Source organism: Pteropus medius, unplaced genomic scaffold (assembly GCF_902729225.1).
Source record: "Pteropus medius unplaced genomic scaffold, Ma_sr-lr_union100, whole genome shotgun sequence".
In the NCBI taxonomy this organism is placed as follows: Eukaryota; Metazoa; Chordata; class Mammalia; order Chiroptera; family Pteropodidae; genus Pteropus; species Pteropus medius.
Genome location: NW_024340851.1, coordinates 892,591 through 915,781, shown reverse-complemented (window position 1 = coordinate 915,781; position 23,191 = coordinate 892,591). Strand labels below are relative to the sequence as shown.

The 23,191-nt window shown below is 37.1% G+C and overlaps 1 long non-coding RNA gene across 1 annotated transcript in view; it reads right to left on the bottom strand.

Moving 5' to 3' along the window:
• Window positions 1-3,935: 3,935 nt before the first annotated feature.
• LOC120591755 (uncharacterized) overlaps window positions 3,936-23,191 on the bottom strand; it is a 73,496-nt gene continuing 54,240 nt past the window's right edge. Inside the window, exon 4 of the long non-coding RNA XR_005649978.1 lies at window positions 3,936-4,076. This is a non-coding gene — a long non-coding RNA (uncharacterized LOC120591755). The remainder of the gene's footprint in view (window positions 4,077-23,191) is intronic.

Genomic DNA, 23,191 nt, shown 5'->3' with positions numbered 1-23,191 from the left:
GACAGTGAGCAACTGGAATCCCAGGCATTCCTCTAAAAGGGCCTGCACATAAATTTACTCGCTGATGGACTCACTAGCTCTGAGCTCCAGTGCTGGGGCAGTAGCTCGAAAGGCACCAGGGACATACAACAAGGAAATGATTTGTCTGGCTTCAGGACAAGGGCTAGAGGAGCAGCATTCTCCCAGAAAGAAGTGCTGGCAGAGGCCACTGTTCCTTTGTTGAATCCTCTTCCAACCCAACCTGAAAACATAAGCAGGAGCATATCTGAGTCTCCATCAACCTAGCTAACATCATTCAGCCTGTCCTGATGATTAATGACCTGCGATTCTGCCCTACCCAAATTGCAGGCCCACCCAAGCCACTTCCAGTGGCTCTTTCATACAAATGGCCTGTCTTGGTTTATGCTGCTGAACTTTCTAAAATCTCTCAAAGGTTCACAAATTCCAAACAAGCAGCATCTGGCCTGGTCACGCCCCATACCTCTTGCTAAGGAACCCCAAGCTTGGCACAAGTGACAGCAGGCTTCATTTTGCAGCCTGGCTTCTCCAAGTGACCTACAAGCCCAGAAAAATTGGCAACCAAGAACAGATCACTTTTTAGCTCACACCAAGTGGCCCCAGGCAGGGCACAGGCAGCAACTGACCTTGGGCTTCACCAGAGCATCTCCCAAGAGACCCCAGAAATAACACAAGAGTGGTCAACTTCAGACCATACCAGAGCACCACCCAACCACCTCCACAAATGACACACCCAAAGGGCAGACATGGCAGATATCAGGGCCCCACTAAAGTAAATATTGTTCCACAAGGTCAGCCCTTACACAACAGCTTTTCCACTACAGTCATAATCAGTCCTTACAACCAATCAGCCTGAGGATCATCTTTACCCATTGAACTGTCAACAGCAACCAAGGCTCAACTACAAAAGGAGGGCACACATAAACCATACAAGGGACATACCTGACTCAGCAGCTGACTCAGGTGACCAGGGACAGTGTGCCATTGGGTCCCACAGGACACCTACTATATAAGGTCACTCTACCAAGACCAGGAGACATAACAGCTCTACCTAATACATAGTAACAAACACAGGGAGAAAGCCAAAATGAAGAGACAAAGAAACATATCTCAAATGAAAGAACAGAACAAAGCTCCAGAAAAAAACAAAACAAAACAACTGAACAAAATGAAGACCAGCAAGCTATCAATGCAAAGTTCAAAATACTTGTTATAAGGATGTTCAACGAACTTAGAGGAAGAGTAGATGGACTCAGGAAGAACTTTAACAACGAGATAGAAAACATAAAAGTGGAGTTAAACATAAAAAAATTATCAGTCAGAAATGAAGAACATAATAACTGAAATGAAGAATACTTTAGGAGGAATTAATAGTAGATTAGATGAAGTGGAGGATGAAATCAGAGATTTAGAAGATAAGGTAGCAGAAAACACGCAACCAGAATAGTACAAGAAAAAAATAGGGGTAGTTAAAGGGGCCTCTGGGACAACATCAGTGTACTAACATTCGCATCATACAGTAACCAGAAAAAGAAGGGAGAAAGCAAGGAATTGGAAATCTAGTTGAAGAAATAATGACAGAAAACTTCCCTATCCTGGCAAATAAAATAGACATACAAACCCAGGAAGCGAAGAGAGTCCCAAACAAGATGAACCAAAAAAGGCCCACACAAAGACACATCATAATTAAAATGTCAAAGGCTAAAGACAAAGAGAGATTCTTAAAAGCAGCAAGAAATATGCAGTTGGTTACTTACAAGGGAGCTCCCATAAGACTTCAAGCTGATTTCTCTACATAAACAATGCAGGCCAGAAGAGATTGGCATGAAATATTCAAAGTAATGAAAAGTAAGGATCTACAACCAAGATTACTCTACCTAGCAAACCTATCATTTAGAATTGAAGGACAGTTAAAGATCTTCCCAGATAAGAAAAAGCTTAAGGAGTTCATCACTACCAAAGCAGTATTACACAAAATATCAGAAGTTAACAAAATATCAAAATATCTCGTTGTTAAAGTTTAAGAAGGAGAGGGAAAAAGGTAAAAAATATGAATAATAAAATGTAAATAACTACAAATATCAACAATTACTTTGAATATAAATGGTTAAATACTCCAATCAAAAGATAGGGTGGCTGAATGGATAAGAAAACAAGACCCTTACGTATACTGGCCACAAAAGACTCACCTTAGATTGAAAGACATATACAGACTGAAAGTAAAGGGAAGGAAAATGATATTTTACGAAAACGGAAACAAAGAAACGAAAAGCTGGGGTTGGAATACTTATATCAGACAATATAACAAAAGCTATAACAAGGGACAAAGAAGGACCTAGTCATTTCACTTCTGGGTAGTTATTCTAATAAACCCAAAATGCCTATTCAAAAAGACATATGCTTCCATATGTATACTGCATCATTATTTACAATAGCCAAGATATGAAAGCAACCTAAGTATCCATCAATAGATGAATGAATAAAAAAGTGGTACAATTTCAGCTAAAAGAAGAATGAAATTTTGCCATCTACAACAATAGGGATGGACTTAGAGGATATTATGCTGAGTAAAATAAATCGGACAGAGAAAGACAAATACCATATAATTTCACTTATATGTGGAATCTAAAAATAAAATAAAATAAACAAAACAGAAACAAACTCATAGATACAAAGAAATTTTGATGGTTCCCAAATTGGGAGGGGGGTTGGGGGGAAGGGATTAAGAGTTAGAAATTGGTAGTTACAAAATAGTTATGGGAATGTAAAGTGTAGCATAGGGAATATAATCATTAATATTGTTATAACTATGTATGGTATCAAATGAGTACTAGATTTATTGGCATGTTCACTTCATAAATCATATAAATGTCTAATTCCTATGTTGTACACCTGAAACTAATATAATACTGTATTTCAACTCTAATAGCAAAATTTTAAAAATCACTAAAGATTAAATATAATGCTAAACAAAAGAAAAATACAAAGTAGGAGACATTGCAGTGATGCTAGAGTGTTACACAGAGTTTTCATAGATGGTAGTACATCACATTGTCTCTTAGCTGGAAATGTAGATCTTGTGCAGGTACCCTAGAGATAACTGAGTCTGACTGCTGCCCATGAGGGCCTCACTTGAGGCCAATGGAAAGGCAGTCCTAATCAAAAGATAGTCATAAGCAAAATATAATCATAATCATCAATTTAAAAGAGCTCTCATATTCCCAAGGCAGGATGCCGATCATGCCACTGATGACAGATGGAGGTCTAGATTTATCAGGGAAGAATTTTTTCAACTATCTCCCTTAGTAAACTAAAAATGTGTCTGAAAAACCTAACCAGTTACCAAGGTTCAGTTTCTATATAATTTCACACACACACACACACACACACACACACACACACACACACACACACAGAGTCTTTTTTATCTGTTACACAGTGAGATAAAATGAAGTTCATTGCCTGAATCTGTAAGTGAGCCAAAGTGTCCATCAAATCTCAGGATGAACATGAGAAACTACAAAACTACAAACCAGGGCATGCTGATTGGATATGATTTCAGGAATGCCTGGAAGGTCCAGAACCTCAAAAATATTTCTCCCTCACCAGCTGGTTGGCATCCAAAATCCAATCTGTCAGAGTTCCATTTCTTCAATTTAATGCTTTGATTCTCATAAAAATGTCACTGTCCTATCTGGGCTTTTTACCCTTCTGTCCACTGTAACTCCCTTATCCCCTAAGAGATGTATACTTAATCAGTTATCATTTACACTTCAAAGAATAAAGTAATATCAAATCTAGAAGGATTCTCATAGGACATCTTATCCAACATTCTTAGATGGGCAAATGAGACACGGCAAGGGAAAGTGACTTTTCCAAAACTGCACAGCAAATTAGTAACAGAGCGAGGACTTACCTCAAGTTAAATGAAGACAGTGTGGACGGACTTTTCAAAAGAGCCTAATGAGATAGCATTCCTGGGGTCTGCAAGGCAGGTCCTTTAGAGTTTGAGAGAAACAAGGCCTGGTTTCCTTTTTTGTGGCCTCTAAGGGAAAGAGCTTCAAATCACAGTTATGACAAGTTGCAGTATGACTTAAATGTTTTTTATTTAATAAATTAGCACTTCTAAGAGAAAATAATTACTATGCCATAATGTGTTTTTTGCAAAATGATTACAAGCTATTTAAAATTTAATTGTAATGCAATATAAGACTATGATATGGTGATAAGATACAGATTTAAACTGAAAGATCTACTTGGTATGAAATATTCCTCAAGAATTTTCCACTGGAATGAAACTTAAAGATATTTGTCAACAGATGGCAAATATGTTACACATCATGGGCCAGCTCTAATCCATTGGCAGTGCCTTCTGGATCAGTATCTTGAAAATAAATGAAGAGCTTCTTGGTTCAGTGTGGGGGAAACTCCAATCCCTTCAAATTTATAGATTATAGAAGAAACCTAGATGAAGGTAATTTTACCCAGAGTCACACAGTTATCTAGTTATTGGGAACTATAAGTAAAAGGACTTGACTCTCAGAGAAATATACTTTTTACCATACCATGCTATATTCAGTTTACACTCATTGCATGAATTATTTGCAAATTAATTGGATTTTCTGTATTCAGCAAACCTTCTGTTATCTAGGACATTCAAGGAACTGGGGATGGGAAGAATAATCTGATGTTCTGCTTTAATGAGATGCCACATATTGATTTCTAACAGTCCAAAAACTAGAATATAATAAAACACTAAAGACTAAATAAAAACTCATTTTGCTTTATTCCTTCAGAAGTAAGTGTAGTTGGGAAACTTGTGAGTTGCCTTTTCCTATAGACAGAGCCATGAGAAATACTGTTCCTCCTACCTGGATTGCTATTGGCTGCTGTAAACTTATGTGAATCTTCTCAGTCATTTGGGACTCATCCCAAGTCACCCCTCCTCTGGGAAATTTAACTATATAACCTCCCAGGACTACACTTATCTCCAGAACTGGCCCTCTGAGCCAAAAACCTGACAATGCCATAATCTGACAGATATTTCTAACTTTTTCTGTGTGTATATCCTCACTACTCAAGAAAATTATGTGTTCTTCAAAGTAAGAGTTCTGCTTTCCTGTGCCTGTGCTGATGTATAGCTAGAGTGCAGTGACTGCTTGGGGATGATTTATTGGATACTAGAGTTCATGGAAAGTTGTTACAGAGAAAGAAGGCAAATTTAAATGAAGGCTCCCAGTGTCACTGGCAACACATAGCCTCCCTGAAAGAAATGCATACATTATTATTCTAAGTTGTAATTCAGTAGCAAGGAAGTTCAGCCAACAAGAATTCATTTAGCAGGATACTGACCTCACCAGATACTAATAAAATCAGGTTTCTAGATATTCCATGTTCATGAATTAAATGAATCAACATAGTTAAAATTGCCATATTACCCAAAGTGATATATGAATTTGATGAAGTCCCCATCAAAATCTCAATGGCATTTTTTGAAGAAATAGAACAAAAATTATCAGATTTGTATGGAACCACAAAAGACTCTGAGTAGGCAAAGCAATCTTGAGAAAAAACAAAAGGCCAAAGGTATCACACTCCTTGACTTCAAATTATACTACAAAGTGAGAATAAACAAAACAGCATGGTATTAGCAGGAAAAAAAAATACATACACATGAACCAATGGAACAGATGTGAGAGCCCAGAAATAAACCCACATATATGGACAAATAATTTTCAACAAATAAACCAAAACATACAATGAAGAAAAGAAATCCTCTTCAATATATGCTGCTGGAAAAATTGGAAAGTCACATGCAAAAAAAAAAATGGAAGTAGATGGTTATTTGTCACCATACACAAAAATTAATTCAAAATGAATTAAAGACTGAAATATGAGATCTGAAAAAATAAAATACATAGAAGAAAATATAGCCACTAAAGTTATGGACCTTGGTCTTGAAAGGGTTTTAGAAACTTAACCCCAAAGGCAAGGGAAGTAAAAGCAAAAATAAATGAATAAGACTACATCTAACTAAAAAGCTTCTGCACAGCAAGGAACCATCGACAAAAAAAAAAAAAAAAAGGCAACCAACCAAATGGCAAAAGATATTTGCAAACAGTACCTCTGATTAGGGACTAATATCCAAAATATATAAAGAACTCATACAACTCAACAACAACAGCAACAAAACAATTCTATTAAAAAATGAACATAGGCCCTGAATAGACATTTCTCCCAATAAGACATACAAGTGGCCAACAAACAAATGAAAAGATGCTCAACTTCACTAGCTATTAAGGAAATGCAAATCAAAACAGCAATGAGATACTACCTCACACCTGTTAGAATGGCTATTATCCAAGACAAGTAATAACAAGTTGTGAAGAAAAAGAAACTCATACACTGCTGGTGGGAATGTAAATTGGTTCAGCCACTATGAAAAACAATATAAAACTCCCTCAAAAGATTAAATCTAGAGCTACCATATGACCCAGGAATCCCTCTTCTAGGTATCTACTTGAAATTTTGAAAACATTTATTTATAAAAATATATGGACCCTGACATTCATAGCAGCATTATTCATGGTGGTCAAGACATGGAAACAACGGAAGTGTCCTTCAATAGATGATTGGATAAAGAAGATGTGGTACATACATACAATATCACTCAGCCATAAGAAAAATGAAACATTGCCATTTGCGACAACATGGATGGATCATGATATTATCATGCTAAGTGAAATAAATCAGACAGAAAAAGTTGAGAATCAAATGATTTCACTTATATGTCGGATATAAATCTAAAAGCAACAAATGAACAATACAGAGACTCATGGACATGGACAACAATTTATTGGTTACCAGAGGGAAAGGGGAGAAATAAGAAGTAAATAGGGATAAGGAGGGCTCAAATATTTGGTGAGGGAAGGAAATTTAACTTTGGGTGGTGAAGTTAAATGCAATATACATATGACATATTGTAGAATTGTACACTTGAAATCTATTTGATTTTATTAACCAATGTCACCCCAATAATTTTAATTAAAAATGTTGAATCATTTTTAATGAGAAGTGTTATATAACACAATTTCTATACTTTATCTCACTTCAGCCTCCAATAACTTCAGAATTTTTTGATGAGTTTGCTAACAAGAACTAGAGGCAGCAAAACCAAATTTGCTTGCTGTGGTTTTTAAATCTCAGCATAACTTAAACCAACTGCATAATCACTGCACTCACAAATTTTATCCTCTGATCATTTTTCTATCAAATATACAGATTCTGATGTATTTTAATACTGAATGAGTATGAAAAGTTACTCCAACAGTAATTTTGAAGTAATAATCCTTTACATTTCATATAATGATTTATACCAAAAATTTTATTCCAAACAGGCTTCGAAGCAGCTGCAATAATCTTTTACATTTGTGTGGTCCATTCCAAAGGACACACAATATCTCATTTGGCCCTTAATAGCACCAGCTCCATGAAGTAGATTTAGGTGATATGATCATTCTCATTGTACAAAAGAAGTAAACCGAAGCAGAGAAGTGAATTAACTTGCTCAATGTGCCTCAAATCACAAGTAGTGAGACTGGAACTTTAATTAAGGCCTTTTGGTTTTCTCCATGTCAGTAAAAGGCTTCTTTCTACGTATGTTAAAGCTGAAAACAGACAATATATTGTAGCACTTAGCTTGCATTTTGTTATCTATAAATGGAAAGAAAGAGAACATTTGGAGATTTTTTAATTATAAAAATCAATCATTTTAAAGTTCATGGCATGAAAATATGACATCTGGCTCTAAGTACTATTACCTCAAAAGAAACCAGTAATTCCAAAATCTGATCCTGTGGAAGAATGCTTGAAAGGGAGTTAGTGTTGGTTGGCAGACTCATCAGACTATGGATGCGAAGACAACAGGAATAGGCCAAGTTCAGTGGATGAGTGATTTCATGTGCAGAGGAAAATGTTGGGCATGGCCCTGAGTGGGAAGTAAAAGATTCTTAGTGGAGTTTGGCACCAGGTCATTTTTGTGAAGAAGAAGCTCTGAACTACGACCTATACCTGGGGCTAAAGTTGACTAGGAATGAGATAAACTGATTTGACAATAGTAAGATCCATTTTTGTATTAGTAAAGTATCCATCTGTCCTGTAAATGATAGTAAACATGGAAAGGAATTGATCTTGCCTGGCTAGACTGTCCAAAACATGCATTTTCCCCAGTTTCTGGGTGGAGGCTCCAGTCAATGGAAATGTGACACTTCAAAAGTTCATCAGGTCCTCTGAGTCTCAAAACTATTAAAAGGTAAACAAACTCAGGATTTTTGGTCAAACTGGCGAATGAAACATTATACTAGCCTTCTTTCACAAACACATCAAAATTACAACTAAACTACAAAACAATCATCACTGAGAATCACCTTAACCCTAGCTGAAAAGAAGTTTTACAACTGGGGACACTCAAAAGAGGCCACTTTCAAGACTGGTAGGAAGGATAGAGATGTGGAATGGGCTGGTCCCACACCCGCATGTGGCGATTAAGAATCGGGAGAAATATCTTCACTGCAGAGGTCCCCCTGGAAGGGCAAGGGGTTCTAGCCCAACACCAGACTCCCCAACCCAGGTTTCCAGTGCCAGGAAGAGAAGTTCCTGCAACACCTGGCTGTGAAACTCAACAAAGACTGTGGCTAAGTGAGACTGAGTGTGGCTGTACTTGTTTTTAAAGGGCCTGTGCATGGACTTATTCACGAGGGACTCATTCATGTCCAGCATTGAGGAAGCTGCTCAAAATGTGCCAGGGACATGCAGGGAAGAACTGAGTTGTCTGGCTTCAGAGTGAGGACTGAATGGGGCAGCTTTCTCCCAGACAAAAGTGCTCGTAGAATCCATTGTTCCTTCATCAAGCTTTCCGTGCTTTGAGTATGCAGACACAGGTGACCACCACATCTGAGTCTCCGTCAACCAGGCTAACAGGAATCACCCAAGACCAGGTGATGCTCTGAGGCCCCGCCCCACCCAACTTGCAGTCCCACCCATGCTGCTTCCTGAGTCTTTTCCATATAAATGGCCTGTCTTGGCTCATGTTGCAGAATTTCCTAAAATCTCTAAAAGGTTTGCAAAACCCAAATAAGCAACATCTAGCCTCGATATGCCCTGTACCTCTTGCTGATCAGCTCCAAGCCTGGCAATAGAGGTAGCCGATTTGGGTTCATGGCTTGGTATCTCTTAAGCCTAGTGTAGGTAGCATCCATCAACAGGTCGTTTGATGGCTCATGGCAGGTAGCCCCACAAAGGGCACAGGCTGTGGCTGAACTTGGCCTGTGGTGAGGCCATGCCCAGGAGGCTCCAGGGCCAGGATGCCCAGTAGCCAGCTTCAGATAGAGCTGGAGCACTAACTAGGGCTGCATCTGAGTACAACACACCCAAAAAGCAGACTGGAAAGTAACCAGAATACTGATAAAGTGAATCCTGATTTTTACGGCCAGCCTCTCACCAACCAGTTCTCACAACCAATCAGCCTGAAGGTCAATCCCTCCCACTGATGTGCCAACAGCAACCAAGGCTCAAGTACAACAGGAGGGCACACATAACCCATACAAGGGACATATCCAACTCAGGTGACCAGGGAAGAAAGTGCCACTGGGCTCCACAGCACACATGCTATATAAGGCTACTCTACTAAGACCAGGAAACTTAGCAGCCCTACCTAATACATATAAATAAACACAGGGAGGCACCCAAAATGGGAAGATAAAGAAACATGTTCCAAATAAAAGAACAAAACAAAGCTCCAGAAAAATAACAAAATGAAGACCAGCAATCTAACAGAAGCAGAGTTCGAAACAATGGTTATAAAGATGCTTAATGTACTTAGGGGAAGAGTAAATAAACTCAGCGAGAACTTTAACAAAGCAATAAAAAACATAAAAATGGAGATGGAAAACATAAAAAAGAACCAGTTCAGAAATGAAGAATACAGTAATTGAAATGATGAATACCTTAGGAGGAATCAACTGTAGATCCGATGAAGTAGAGGTTTGAATCAGCAATTTAGAAGATAAGGTTGCAGAAAACACCCAGTCAGAACAGCAACAACATAAAATTATGTATATGCAGTATGAAAAAATAAATGAACTAACATTAAAAAAAAAAAGAACAGCAACAACGACGACAAAAATAATCCAAAAAAATGAGGATAGTTTAAGGGGTCTCTAGGACAACATCAAGCTTAGCAACAATTGCATCTTGGGGTTACCAGAAAGTGAAGAGAGAGAGGAAGGAATTGAAAACCTATTTCAAGAAATAATGACAGAAAACTTTCTTAACATGGTGAAGAAAATAGACATATAAACCCAGGAAGCATGGAGTCCTAAAAAAGATGAACCCAAAGAAGTACACACCAAGAGATATCATATTTAAAATGCCAACATTTAAGAAAAAGAAAAGCAAGTAGTTACTTACAAGGGAGATCCCATAAGACTGTCAGCTGATTTCTTAATAGAAACTTTGCAGGCCAGAAGGGATTGCCACAAAATATTCAAAGTGATGAAAAGCAAGGACCTACAACCAAGATTATGTTACCCAGTAAAGCTATCATTTCTAATAAAAAAAAAAACAGATAAAGAGCTTCCCAGACAAGAAAAAGCTAAAGAAGTTTATCAACACCAAATCAGTATTACAAGAAATGCTAAAGGGATTTAAGAAGAAAAAAAATGATCAAAAATATGAATTATAAAATGGCACTAACTAATCAACAGTTACTTTAAATGTAAATGGATTTAATGCTCCAACCAAAAGATAAGGTGAATAAATTGGTAAGAAAACAAGACCTTTCTGTATCTTGCCTACAAGATACTCACTTCAGATTGAAAGACACACAGACTGAAAGTAAAGGGATAGAAAAAGATATTTCATAAAAATGGAAACAAACTAACAAAAAATCTTGGGTAGCAATACTTGTACCAGACAAAATTGACTTTAAAACACAGGCTATAACAAGAGAAAAAAAGGACCCAGTAATCCCACTTCTGGATATTTATCCAAAGAAACCCAAAACACTACTTTGAAGGGACATGTGAATCCACTTGTTCATTGCAGCATTATTTACAATAGCCAAGATGTGAAGGTATCCTGGTTGTCCACTAATAAATTAATGGATATAGAAGAGGTGGTACATATATACAATGAAATATTACTCAGCCATGAAAAAGAATAAAATCTTGCTACCTGCAACAACATGGATGGGTCTAGAGGATATTGTGCTGAGTGAAGTAAGTTATACAGGGAAAGACAATGCCATGTAATTTCACGTACATGTAGAATCCAAAGAACAAAATAAATGAACAAATGAAACCGAAACAAACTCATAGATATAGAGAACATTTTGATGATTGCCAGATGGGAGGAGGTTTGGAGGGTAGATGAATACAGGGAAGGGATTAAGAAGTTCAAATTGGTAGCTACAAAATAGACATGGGGATGTAAATTACAGCATAAGGAATGTAGTCAATATTATAATAAGTATGTATGGTGTCAGATGGGTTCTAGAGGTGATCACTTTGTAAGTTATATAAATGTCTAATCACCATGCTGTATATCTGAAACTAATATAATATTGTATGCCAATTGTACTTGACAAATAAAGATTTTTTTTATTTAAAGAAAAGGTAAACAATCTCAAGTTCATTCATTTTCTCTCTAGGCTTCTATCTTGGGAAATTGTGGATGGTGGTGCCATTCTTTGAAACAGATGATATAGGTAGTAGGATAATAAGAAGGTAACAATTTCATTTGCAAACAAATTGAGTTTAAGATGCCTGTGGGACATCTAGGAACAAGTGTCCAGGAAGCAGTTATATATATAGCTATGATTATCAAGAGAGGTGTCTGAGCTGGGATGACTGCTTTGAGGTCCACTAGCATATGAGTATCAGTTAAAGCCATGGGAGTAGATCAAATTTTCTCAAGGAGAGGGGACAGAATGAGAAGAGATGAGGATGAAAATAATAATATTATGGAAAACTTACATTTATGAGGTAGGCAGAAGAGAAACCAGCAAAAGAGACTGAGAAAGAGAAGTTAGAAGGATAGAGAGAAAGTCTGGTGTAATGGAAAATCAAAGAAGGGAGAATTTCAAAAAGGGAATGATTAAGCTTCAAATGTTCCAGGAATGTCATATAAAAAAAAGGCTGATATAATTTCAAAGTAACCTAAAAGTTAACTTTTAAGAGCTTGGTTCAATAAATTATGGTTTAAAGTAACATTTATTTGTACTTATTAGAAATTATTATATAGTTCCATAGTTATTGATATGGGAAAATGTTTACAATATAATGAAGTAAAAAAGTAACAAGAGCAGAACCATATAAAATAATAATAGTAATATTCAACATTTACTGAGTTTAACTATGTTTCAGGCACTGTTCTAAGTACTTTGTATTTCATTCAATTTGCATAATAATCCTATGATACCATTATTATCTACACTTCAGAGCTATGGAAATTGAGGAATGCAGAAATCAAGTAACTTTTACAGTTGTGATTTGGGGAGCCAGAATTCGAATTCAGGTATGATACCCAAACCTATGCTTTTAACTATAACACTAGTACATTAATCTATTCTAAGGCAATTTGAAGCTTATTGGGAGGCTGATAGTAATGCATCTTATTTTTATGATTTTTTTATCACAGTAAAATATATACAACATAAAATTTGTCATTAAAAATATTTTAAATGTACAATTCATTGGCACTAATTACATTCACAATTTTGTACAACCATTACCACTCTCCTTTTCTAAAACTTTTCATCACTCCAAACAGAAACTATATCTATTAAACAATAACTCCTCAATCTCCCTTCCTCCTTTCCCTGGTAACCTGTAATCTACTTTATGTCTCTATGAATTTGACTATACTAGATATTTCATATAAATTGGATCATATAATATTTGTCCTTTGTGTCTGACTTATTTCACTTAGCATAATGTTTTTAAGATTCATGCATGTTGCAGCATGTATTAGTACCACATTTATTTTTATGGCTGAATAATGTTTAATTGCATGTATACACTACATTTTGTCTATCCATCAATCTGTTGATGGCCACTTGGGTTGTTTCCACATTTTGGCTATTGTGAATAATTATGCTATGAAAATTGATATACAAAAATTTGAGTCCCTGTTTTTACTTTTTCTGGTTATATATCTACCAGAATTAGCAATTGCTGGGTTATATGTTAATTACATCTTTAACTTTTTTGAGAAACCACTGAAGTGTTTCCACAGCAGCTGCAGCATTTTACATTCTCATCATCAATGTATGAGGGTTCCAGTTTCTCTACAGGAATGCATTTTTAATGACAAAAATTAAGCCTCTAAGGAGAAATGGGTTGGTCCTTCTGTGGAGTTTCTCACTCCATTTATATATGAGAAAAGAATCTCCATAATAATATTAATAGAAGCAATATTTGTAAGCTTCTAAGTGTGTCCAGATACACATGTGTGTGATTATATGCTCATATCTGTAAAAAGCATGGGAAGATATACATCAAAATGATAACCAAGTGGTTATCTCAGGACAGCGAGATTGAAATTTTTTCTTTATTTTTGTCTCTGGTTTTATAAAATGATAATGAATTATGGGATATAAAAGAGCTGGAACATGTCTACTGGATTTGCAATTAGTAAAACATCAGTAACCCCAGTAAGAACAGAATCCCAGCTGAGTTCATGGCAGAAAATGAAAAGCTAATTCTAAAATTCATATGGAATTGCAAGAAACAAAGAACAGCCAAAACAATCCTGAAAAAAATATAATACTAGGACTCATACTTTCTTATTTCAAATTTTATTAAAATTAAAGGTAATAAAGGCAGTGTGTAGCATTGAGAATCCAGAAATAAACCCATAATATCTATGATCAACTGATTTTTGACAAGAGTATCAGTTGTTATGCGTTGCATTGCTCCTCCAAATTTATATATTGAATTCCTAACCACAGTACTTCAAAATGTGAACTTATTAGATATAGGGTTGTTGCAGATGTAATAGTTAAGATGAGGTTATACTGAAGCAGGGTGAGCCCTTATTCCAACATGACCGTTGTCTTTATAAAAGGGGTAATATGGACACATACATGCACACAGGTAGAATGCCATTTGAAAATTTAAGTTATGCTGCCACAAGCCAAAAAAATACCAGAAGTTAAGAGAGAGGCCTGGAACAGATCCCTCCCTAGTGCCTTCAGAGGGAGCATGGCCTTGCCAACACCCTGATTTTGGACTTTTGGCTTCCAAAACTATGCAACAATAAATTTATTGTTTAAACCACTCTGTTTATTGTAATTTGTTATAGTAGACCCAGAAAATTAATACACTATTCAATGGGGAAACAACAGTCTTTTCAACAAATGGTGCTGAGATAACTGGTTAGGCACAAGCAAAAGATTGAACTTGGACACTTACATAATACTACATATAAAAATTAACTCAAAATGAATAAATGGCCTAAATGTAATGGCAAAAAAATTATGAAATAGTTAGAAGAAAACATAAGAGTAAATCTTCATGGCCTAGAATTTGGTGAAATATTCTTAGATATGACCCCAAAAACATGAGCAATAAAAGAAAGTATGGATTAAATGTAGTTCATCAAAATTAAAAGCTTTTATGCTTCAAAGAATACCATTAAGAAAGTAAAAAGGTAACCCACAGAATGTGCGAAAATTTTTGCAAATAATATATCTGATAAAGAATTATTTTCCAGAATATATAAAGAATCCCTATAATTCAACCAAAACTTAAAAAACTAACAATGCAATTTAAAAATGGGGAAAGGACATGAACAACATTTCTCCAACAATATACAATTGACCAATAAGGACATGAAAGATGCTCAACATCAATAGTCATTAGGAAAATGCCAAGCTGGCCCCAGTGTGGCTTGATCCAGGGACTCCTCATGGCCTGCGCCAGCTCCAACTACAGTCACAGCTGGCCTGCCAAGGTGATCTAGGAGAAACTTGCCTCTGGGTCTCCCTAAAACCCATGCCTGCTCCAGTTCCAGTTTCAGCTGGTCTGCCAAAGACACCCAGCACACACAATCTACGAAGGGGAAGCTCATGCACATGACTACCCCTTCAAGACCAAGAGATGTTGAAGTTTTGTCTAATTCATAAAAACAAACACAGAGAAAGGCCAAATTAGGAGACATACAAATATGTCCCAAATGAAAGAACAGGACAAAACTCCAGAAAAAGAACTAAATGAAATGGAGGCAAGGAATTCACCAGATAAAGAGTTCAAAACAATGGTTATAAAGATGCTCAATGAATTTTGGAGGAGAACAAATGAACTTGGTAAGAGCTTCCATAAAGACATAGGAAATTTTAAAAAAAGAACCAATCAGAACAGAAGAATATAATAACTGAAATGAAAATACACTAGAGAGAATCAACAGCAGATTAGATGATACAAAATGATTCAGTGAGCTGAAAATTATCCAACTGGAACAATAAAAAGAAAAAAAATTTTTTAATTGAGGATGGTTTAAGAAACCTCTGGGACAACATGAAATATATCAAGATTTGACTCATAAAGGTCCCAGGAGAACAGAGAAAGAGAAATATAGAAAACCCATTTGAAGAAAAAATGGCTGAAAACTTCTTTAACATGGTGAAGGAAACAGATATTTAAGTTGAGAAAACAAAGAGTCCTAAACAAGATGAAACCAAAAGTGCCATACTCTGATACATCATAATTAAAATGCCAAAAGTGAAAGATAAAGAATCTTAAAAGCATCAGTAGAAAAGCAGCTAGTTATGTACAAGGGACCCTCCTCCCATAAGACAATCAGCTGATTTTCAGCAGAAATTTTCAGGCCAGAAGTGAATGGCACAATGTATGTAAAGTTACGAAAGAAAACAACCTACACCAAAAATACTTTACCTAGCCAGATTATTCAGAATTAAGAGAGAAATAAAGAGTTGTCCAGACAAATGAAAGCTAAATAAATTTATAACCAACAAGCTAACACTACAAGAAATGTTAAAAGGACTTCTTCAAGTATAAAAGAAAAGGCCAAAACTAGAAATAAGAAAATATAATAGAAAAAGAAAAATCCCACAATAAAGGCAAATGTTTAGCAAATGTAGTGAATCCACCAATTATAAAGCTAGTATGAAGGTTAAAAGACAAAAGTAAAATAAGAATATGTGTAATTACAGTAATACAATAAGGGATACAGACACACACAATGTAAAATATTTTGTCAAATACATAAATGTGGGAGAAGGGTTTAGTTAAAAATGTACTGCTTTAGAATGTTTTCAAACTTAAGTGACCTCAATTTAAAATAGACTACTATAAACATAGCTTGTTATATATGAATCTCACAGTAACTGCAAACTAAAATCTTATAAAATCTTATAAAATTTTTTTTTAAAAAATCACTGAAGTAAGTCATCAAAGTACAAGAATAGAAAGCAAAAGAAGCAATGGAAAGAATTTCAAAACAATCAGAAAATTAATAAAATGGCAATAAGTGCATACCAATCAATAATTACTTTAAATATAAGTAGACTGAATGATCAAATCAAATGACACAAGGTGGCTGAATGAATTAAAAAAAAAAACAAGACCAATTGGTATACTGCCTGCAAAAGACTCACTTCAGACTGAAAGACACACAGAGACTAAAAGTAAAGGGATTAAAAAAGATATTTCATGAAAATGGAAATGAAAGAAAGCTGGAGTAGAAATACTTAGACAAAATAGACTTTAAAACTGTAACAAGAAACAAAAAAGAGAATTACATAAAAGTAAATGGTTCACTCCAATGAGAAAATATAAAACTTATAACCATCTATGCACCAAACAAAAAAGCACCTAAATACATAAAGCAAATATTAATAGACATAAAGAGAGAGATGTACAGTAATACAAAACAGACGTAAAGGGAGATATTGACAGTTTTTCAGTAATAATACAATGAACACACCACTTACATCCAGGAATAGATCATACAGACAGAAAATCAACAACGGAACAGCAGCCACTAATGACACATTAAACCAGATGGATTTCACAGATATTTAAAAAACATTCCACCTTGAAACAACAAAATACATGTTTTTCCTAGTGCATATGAAACATTTTCCAGGATAGAAAACTTATTAGGCCACAAAGAAGTCTCAAATTTAAGGTCGAAATCATATCAAGCATCTTTTCTAATCATATTGATATAAAGTTAAAAATAAATTACATGAAGAAAAATGGAAAAAAATATAAACACATTGAGGCTAAACATGTTACTACAAACTTGATGGTTAACAAAAAAAGAAGAAAAGAAGAAAATCAAAAAGTATCTTGAAGTTCCAGTCAAGATGGTGAAGTAGGTAAATGCTATGTTTGCCTCCTCTCACAACCACATCAAAATTACAACTAAATTACAGAAGGACCATCATTGAGAATTACCTGATGTCTAGCTGAACAGAAGTCCTATAACTAAGTATATATAAAAGAAGCAACATAGAGACAGGTAGGAAGGGCAGAGACATGGAATGGGCAGATCTCACGCTATGTGTGGTGGTTAAAAATTGAGTAGATATCTCAGCTGAGAAGGTTAACCCTGAGAAGCAAAGGTTCTCAGCCCCGCACCAGGCTCCTCACCCCGGCCCAGGGTCCTGTGCTGGATTGAGAATTCCTCATAACATCTGTCTATGAAAAACAGAAGAGACTGTAGCTGAGTGAGACAAAGGGCTGCTGGAGTTCCAGGCATTCCTCTTAAAAAGCTTGTACATGGACATACTGACTGATGGACTCATTCACTCTGAGATCAAGGTGAGAGGAAGCAGTGTGAAAGGTGCCAGGGACATATGATGAGGAAATGAATTCAGGCTTCAGGGCAAGAGCTAAAGGGGCAGCTTTATCCCAGACAGAGGTGCTGGCAGAAGCCATTTTTTTCTTCATTGAGCCCTCCCCTCACCCAGTGTGCAGAAGCAGGCAGCTGTGATAGCTGAGTCTCCATCAACCTGTATAATACCATACACCCCACCCTGGTGATTATCTGAAACCCCACCTAACTTGCAGGCCACCCAAGCAACTTCCAGTGGCTTTCCCATACAGTCTGTCTTGGATCATGCTGCAAACTTTCCTAAAATCTCTCAAAGGTATGCAAACCCCATCAAACAAAATCTGGTCTCAGTATGCCCCATACCACTTGTTAAGCAGTCCCAAGCCTGGCACTAGTTGCATCTGACCTTGGTTCAAGTCTTGGCCTCACTTAGGCACATCCAAGCTCAGAACAAGTAGCAATCATGGGCAGATCACTTTGGCGCTCATATCAAGTGGCCCTGGGCAGAGCAAAACACAGGCAGCAGCTGAACTTGGCCTGCAATGGAGCCTCTCCTAAGAGGCCCCAAAAGCAACTTATCTGGTGGCTAAATTCAAACAACACCAGAGCACCACCCAACCACCTCCACAAAAACACTACCAAATGTCAGACTGGGCAGTCAGCAGAGCACCATTAAAGCAAAATCCTACTACATAGGATCAGTCCCTGCCCAACAGTTCCTCCACTGTAGTCACTGCCAGGCCTTACAACCAATCAGCCTAAGGGTCAGTCCCTCCCACTGATGTGCAAACAGCAACCAAGGTTAAACTACAAGAGTAGGGCACACACAAGGAACAGTCCTGGAGCAACCAGCTCAGGTGACCCAGGAGACTGTGCCACTGTGTCCCACAGACACATACTATGTAAGGCAACTCTACTAAGACCAGGAGATGTAGCAGCTCCACCTAATATGTAAAAACAAACACAAGAAAGCAGGCAAGGTAGGGAGACAGAAAAAGACATGTCCCAAATGAAAGAACAAAACAAAGCTCCAAAAAAAAAAAAAAAAGAACTAAACAAAATGGAGACAAACAAACTTTCAGATGCAGAGTTCAAAACATTGGTTATAAGAATGCTCGATAATCTTAGGACTTCAACAAAGAGATGGAAAACACAAAAATGGGGATGAAAAACATCAAAAAACATCAGAAATGAAGAATACAATAACTGAAATAAGGAATGCATGAGAGGTAATCAAGAGTAGACTAGATGAAGCAAATAATCAGATCGGCAAATTGGAAGATAAGGTAACAGAAAATACCAAATCAAAACAAAAACAAGAAAAAAAGTTTTAAAAAATGAGGATAGTTTAAGGGGCCTCTGGGACATCTAGTATACTAACATTCACATCATAGAGGTACCAGAAGAAGAAAGAGAGCAGGACATTGAAAACCTATTTAAAGAAATGATGACAGAAAATCCCTGAACTAGTGAAAGAGATTGACATACAAGTCCAGGAAGTTCAGAGTCCCAAGCAACATGAGTCCAAAGAGGTGCACATCAAAAAACATCATAATTAAAATGTCAGAGGTTAAAGACAGAGAGGCCTCCAGTCAAGATGGCAGAGTAAGTAAATGCTGTGCTTACCTCCTCTCGCAACCACATCAAAGTTACAACTAAACTACAGAATATCCATGATTGGGAGTTGCCTGGAGTCTGGCTGAACAGAAGTCCTACAACTGAGGATACACGGAAGAGACCACCTTGAGACTGGTAGGAAGGGCAGAGATATATAGCAGATGAAAATCAGGAGAACTATCCTGGCTTCAGAGGTCCCACCGGAAGAGGAAGGGGTCCCACACAGGGCTTCCCAGCCCAGGGATCCAGTGCCAAGAAAGAAGTCTTCACTACTTTTGTGAAAACTAGTGGAGATTGTAGCTGAGTGAGATGAAGGCCTGAGGAAGTCACAGACTTTCTTGTTAAGAGGCTGCACACGGCCTTACTTGGAGATGGACTCACTTTCTCTGAGCCCCAGTGCTGGGACCACAGCTGGAAAGGCTCCAAGGACATGTAGGGAGTATCTGAGTATTCTGGCCTCAGGGTGAGGAATGGAGGGGCAGCTTTCTCCCAGACAGAAGTGCTGGCAGAGGGTATTGTTCCTTTGTTGAGCCCTCCTCCCTTATGGCTTGCAGAGGCAGGGAGCCTTAATATCTGAGTCTCCATCAACATAGCTAACACTGGTCATCCCACCCTGGTTATTCCCTGAGATCCTACTGCTCCCAAAGCGTATGCCCATTCAAGTTACTTCCACAGGCTTTTCTATACAAATGGCCTGTGTCGGCTCATGCTGTGGAATTTCCTAAAATCTCTCGAAGGTTCACAAAACCTAAACAAGCAGCATCTGGCCTTAGTGTTCCCCATATCTCTTTCAGAGCAGCTCCAAGCATGGTACTAGTGGCAGCCAGCCTCAGTTTGTGTCTTGGACTCTTCAGGCACTACCAAGCCCAGTGTGGGTGGGAGCCAACTGTGGATTATTTGGTGGTCCATACCAGGTGGTCCCAGGAAGAGCACAGGCTGCAGCTGAAATTGGCCTACAGCAGGGTACCTCCCAGGAGACCCCAGCCTGTATGACAGTGGCTGGTTTTGGTCTGAACTGGAGCATGACCCAGGGTCACATCTGAGGATGACACACCCAAAGGGCAGACAGAGCAGGCACTAGAGCCCTGCTAAAGTGAATCCTGCTCTGTAGGGTTAGTTTCTGCACAACAGGTGTTCCACTGGTCGCAGTCAGTCATCGCAACCAATCAGCCTTAGGGTCAATCCCTCCCATTGATGAGCAAACAATAACTATGTCTCAACTACAACAAAAAAAGCACACACGATTCCTACAAGAAACATACCTAGAGCACCTGGCTCAGGTGACCAGGGAAAACTTGCTCCAGTGGAACCCACAGAACACCTATTATATAAGGCCACTCTACTAAGACTGAGAGACAAACAAGCCCTACCTAATACATAGAAACAAAGTAGGCAGCCAAAATGAGGAGACAATAAATGAATGAATGAATGAATGAATGAATGAATAAATACATGTCCCAAATGAAAGAACAGAACAAAGCTCCAGAAGAAGAACTAAACAATGAAATACTGCCATTTGCGACAACCTGGATGGACCTCAAGATAATCATGCTAAGCAAAATAAGCCAGACAGAAAAAGTTGAAAATCACATGACATCACTTATATGTGGGATATAAACCTAAAAGCAACAAATGAGCAGGACAAACAAACATAGACTCATGGACATGGACTATAGACTAGTGGTTACTAGTAGAGTGGGGGAGAGGGGACAGGTAGACAGGGTAAAGGGGGTCAAATATAGGGTTTAGGAGAAGGGTGAAGTGGGCAAAGGGGATCAAATATATGGTAGCTGAAGGAAAATGGACTTTGGGTGGTAAACACACAATAGAATATATGGATGTCAAATGATAATGTACACCTGAAAATTATATAATTGTATTAACCAATGTTACCCCAATAAACTTAATTAAAAAAAAAAAACTAAATGAAATAAAGACCAACAATTTATCAGATACAGAGTTCAAAATACTGGTTATAAGGATGCTCAATGAACTTAAAGGAAGAGTACATGAACTCAGTTAGAACTTTAACAAAGAGATGGAAAACATAAAAAAGAACCAGTTAAAACACACAATAGAATATACAGATATCAAATTATAATGTACACTTGAAAATCATATAATTGTATTAACCAATATTACCCCAATAAACTTAATTTAAAAAAGTACTATTTACAATAGCACCAAAAATGAAAAATAAAAAAGGAACCAGTTAGAAATGAAGACTACAATAACTGAAATGAAGAATACCTTAGGAGGAATTAGTAAATTAGATGAAGTGGAGGATTGAATCAATGATTTAAAAGATAAGTTTGCAGAAAACACCCAGTCAGAACAGTGACAACAAAAAAGGATCCAAAAAAATTAAGATAGTGTAAGGGGCATCTGGGACAACATCAAATGTACCAATATTCACATCATAGGGATATCAGAAGAGGAAGAGAGAGCGCAAGAAATTAAAAACATTATTCAAGAAATAATGACTAAATATTTCCCCAACCTAGTGAAGGAACTAGATGTACAAGCCCAAGAAGTGCAGAGAATCAGAAATATGATGAACCCAAAGAGACCCACACCGAGACACATCATAATTAAAATGCCAAAGTTTAAAGATAAAGAGAGAATCTTAAAAGCAGCATTTAGTTACCTACAAGGGATCTCCCATGACTCTCAGCTGATACCTCAACAGAAATTTTGCAGGCCAGAGGGGATTGGCAGGAAATACTTAAAGGGATGAAAAGCAAAGACCTACAATTAAGAATATTCTATCCAGCAAAGCTATCATTTAGAATCAAAGGACAGATAAATATATTCCAAGACAAGAAAAAGCGAAAGGAGTTCATCATCACCAAGCCACTATTAGAGAAAATGTTAGATGGACTTCTTTAAGAAGAAGAGAAGAAAGAAAAATAATTAACAATATGAATAATAAAATGGCAATAAGTACATATCTCACAACAATTACTTTAAATGTAAATGGATTAAAGGCTTCGAACAAAAGATAGGGTGGCTGAATGGATAAAAATAACAAGATCCTTATATATGCTGCCTACCAGAGACTCTTTTCAGATCAAAAGACACACATAGACTTAAGGTAAAGGGATGAAAAAAAAGGTGTTTCATTAAAATGGAAACAAACAAACAAAAAAGCTGCAGTAGCAATACTTACACCAGACAAAATATATATTAAAACAAAGGCTATAACAAGAGACAAAGAAGAACCCAATTATCCCACTTCTGAGTATTTATCTGAAGAAACCCAAAACAGTGTGGAAGGGACATATGAATCCACATATTCATTGTAGCATTATTTACAGTAGCCAAGATATGGAAGCATCCTGGGTGTTCGACAATGAATGAATGGGCTAAGAAGAGGTGGTATAGGGAAAAGGAAAAATGGCATAGATGATAGAGGCTCTGTTCATTGCTCTGGAGACCAAATTGAAGTTGTGAAAGAAACATGGAACATACAACAAGGAAAATCGCCTGGGATCTAGATGAACAAGCCAGCAGACTTTTGCAGTGACATCTGCATACTCTGAGCACCAGTACCAGATCAGCTGCACAAGGGGCACCAGGAACTTACAGAGAGACATTGAGTGGTCGGAGTGAGGGCCAAGGCAAGACTCGCTCTGTACAGAAGTGCCAGTGGTATCCATTGTTCCTCTGTTGAGCCCTCCCCACTCCCAGAGTGCAG